This window comes from Camellia sinensis, chromosome 12 (genome assembly GCF_055761805.1).
Source record: "Camellia sinensis isolate YWXY chromosome 12, ASM5576180v1, whole genome shotgun sequence".
In the NCBI taxonomy this organism is placed as follows: Eukaryota; Viridiplantae; Streptophyta; class Magnoliopsida; order Ericales; family Theaceae; genus Camellia; species Camellia sinensis.
This window is the reverse complement of record NC_138972.1, coordinates 19,071,710-19,075,125: the sequence shown is the minus strand read 5'-3', so window position 1 is coordinate 19,075,125 and position 3,416 is coordinate 19,071,710. Positions and strand designations below refer to the sequence as shown.

At 37.1% G+C, this 3,416-nt stretch overlaps 1 long non-coding RNA gene across 1 annotated transcript; it reads right to left on the bottom strand.

Moving 5' to 3' along the window:
* Window positions 1-305: 305 nt before the first annotated feature.
* On the bottom strand, window positions 306-2,676 carry LOC145804096 (uncharacterized). The gene is made up of 2 exons (XR_014345695.1): window positions 2,037-2,676; window positions 306-589 (listed from the first exon to the last, which is right to left on the bottom strand). It is a non-coding gene; the product is annotated as an uncharacterized LOC145804096 (long non-coding RNA).
* Between the last annotated feature and the right edge of the window lie 740 nt (window positions 2,677-3,416).

Below are 3,416 nucleotides of genomic sequence, written 5' to 3'. Positions count from 1 at the left end.
ATGTGACCCCAGCAACGAATGAGTTGGGATTGCAAATTAAACAGTTGTGCCCTCTTCAGAGCGTGCAGTCATGGAGAAAAATCGATCAGAGTACCAAAGATGCGGTCGTCCAAATGATGCTAGTATAAGATTCATTTTGCAATAATTTATGTTATTTGTAATTGCTGAAATTAAGTGATGTACTAATTCTGTCACACCCAAAACTCGCCCCTAAAAGTTTGGGCATGACCACCTCAGAAAAACGAACATAAAACCTGATGAATATAATCTACGGGGCCTGAACGGAAGCATTTAATAGTATATAATAGCAAACAAAAATAATAATAATTATAACAATATATCCATTGAGCTACCACTACCATGCCAGGATCACAAACAGAACATAATGCAGTTAAATATACAGTGACGTGCACCTGAAGATAGCTATGTACATATACATATACGCCGATCTTAACAGACATTTAGGGTACAAATTAAAACTAGCAAAACTCCATAACTTGAACAATCAACATCTAAGGGCTTAGATACTCAGGGTTTGACAACTGGGTAACAAAAGCCACAAGTGAAGGTTGATCTCCAGGTTGAGTGCCTACAGAAACAAACATAAAATAGAGTGAGTCAAGCTCAGTGAATAATAATACATAACAATTCAATGCTCAACGTGAATTAATCCATATCCGTGTGTTTATCAATAAAGAGAACATATGGTTTATTTGTTTCTGTATGCATAGCTAAGTATCTTTTACAGAAAACTTGTCATATCTTGAACATTCGGGGTTCCATAGTGCATCTAGGCATTTTGGGGAAAATTATCCGTCAAGCATATCATATTATAAACATATCATAAGTTCATAGCATTTTTCTCATTTCAGAAATTACTTATCATATGAAACATTTCGTAACTCCAAATACGGATTTCATCAAAGTCATTTATATTTTAAGTATCTTTTACGGAACGGCCTTGAGCCTAATCTTGAACACAATGGCTTTAAGCCCTTAACAGAACGGCTTGAAATTCTTAACAAAATGGCATGAAGCTCTTATCAAACGGCATAAAGCCCTTGAAACACATTGGCATTAAAGCCCTGAAACATATGGCATAAAAGCCCTTGGAACATGAAACATATGGCATAAAAAGCCCTTGAAAGATGGCATATAGCCCTTGAAAAGTTGGCATGAAGCCCTTGGAATGGCATAAAGCCCTTGTAACTTGTGATGGCATAAAGCCCTTGTAATGGCATAAAGCCCTTGTAACGGCATAAAGCCCTTGTAACTTGTAATGGCATAAGCCCATGTAACTTGTAACAGCATAAAGCCCATGTAACTTGTAACGGCATAAGCCCATGTAACTTGTAATGGCATAAGCCCATGTAACTTGTAACGGCATAAAGCCCATGTAACTTGTAACGGCATAAGCCCATGTAACTTGTAACGGCATAAGCCCATGTAACTTGTAACGGCATAAAGCCCATGTAACTTGTAACGGCATAAGCCCATGTAACTTGTAACGGCATAAAGCCCATGTAACTTGTAATGGCATAAGCCCATGTAACTTGTAACGGCATAAAGCCCATGTAACTTGTAATGGCATAAGCCCATGTAACTTGTAATGGCATAAAGCCCATGTAACTTGTAACGGCATAAGCCCATGTAACTTGTAACGGTATAAAGCCCATGTAACTTGTAATGAGGATGATTTCAGTCTTCTTAAAGTATCAGTATGCAATAATGCACATAAGTTTCCCATGGCCTGATTACAAATTAATACAGGTGTCTCGCGAACAACTGGATAATAATAATCATAACAATTATTAACTGAGGCCACATAATAATATTAAACATTGCATTCGTGTCATAGGTTCTTGATGACCTCGGGTCCATAAGTAACACAATAGAATAATCTCAGTTTCATACAGATACTTGGCTTAAAGATGAACATAATTCTATTTATTCATTAAGAAACGACGTAGTTTGCTTATAGATAATAGAGAATTATTATTTGCTATTGATAGAACGAAGTCATTCCAAAGTCATACCGATATATGCCAATCTTTCAACGTTCACATTGACTTTCACTCATCATAATTGTTCATGTAACATGTTCGTGTAACACTTACAAGAAACAGAGCGTTAGTGATAATAATCATCAATAATAAATAAAATGTACATCTTCGTACTATTACTCACAGTGCATTGGTGGAGCATTTATTCCTCCCGAAGCGTGTCCTACACACATATGAAGTCACACATTAATTCTTTAAATCATTTCCCCTAATTTCCTTTCTCAATTTAACATGATTTATAATGCCCATAACAAGGTTCATTCGTAAATTTTTAACATTATTGCAAAACATCTCAGAAATCCAATTAAACTTGTACACGTATAACTCAACCCACCAATTCCATGATTCTATTTCCAATTTGAGCAAAATCATTCTTTATCATCACAAATTCATCTAGGGTTTCAAGAACATAAAGTTTTCCATAAAAAGAATTCATACTTCTCATACCATGACCTTACATCCCAATTCCCTCCTTGATTATACATCTAGGGATCATACTCCATCACTTTAACCCATCAATTGAACCTTCAATGTTTCAAACTCAAAATTCCCAAAATCTCATAATTTCCTCTATATGCTCAAAATGAAAATTTATACATTTATACAATGAAAATACCTCAAATCTAACCATGGATGTAAGTATTGAAGAGAAATAGAACCCCTACCTCAATAATCAAGCAAAAGAGTGAGCTTGGAAAGAAGCCTTCGCAAATCCAAGTTCCAATCGGGTAAAAACATTAATCCTCCCTTGTTCTTCATCCTTGATGCCAAAAACCATGGTGGATCGTGATCAAAGTAAAGGAATTCAAGGGTTTGGGGGCTAGGGTTTCGGACATGGAAGAGAGGAAGGAAGAGGAAAGAAGAAAAACATCTAAAATGATCCAAAATCCCGTTTTTAAAGCTGCTGGTCCGAAAAACCCGCTCGAGCGCACATCTTCACGCTCGAGCGTACATGCATTCAGCACAGATGTCAAAACTTCAAATAGGCATAACTCTCCCATTCGGACTCCATTTTAAGTCGTTCTTGTGCTCAAATTGAAGCCCCGAAAATAAGCTTTCCAATGGTTCCAACCTCACATCCAAATTCAAAGTGTGCAAAAAGAAAAGGGCAATAGAGTGACGGCTGATCGTAGACAAAATATTCAAACTAAAGTTTTTGATCCAATCTTACTCTACCATCATATTACCACCACAATCAAGACCCCAAAATAAAATAACGAGGTTCCAAATACACCACTACAATGTCAAGGGGAAATCTTACTTCTCACGCTCGAGCGTCACTTCAACCGCTCGAGCGCGCACAGACCAATAAAGCAGTCCGCTCGAGCGTCAACTTCTCCGCTCGAGCGGAGA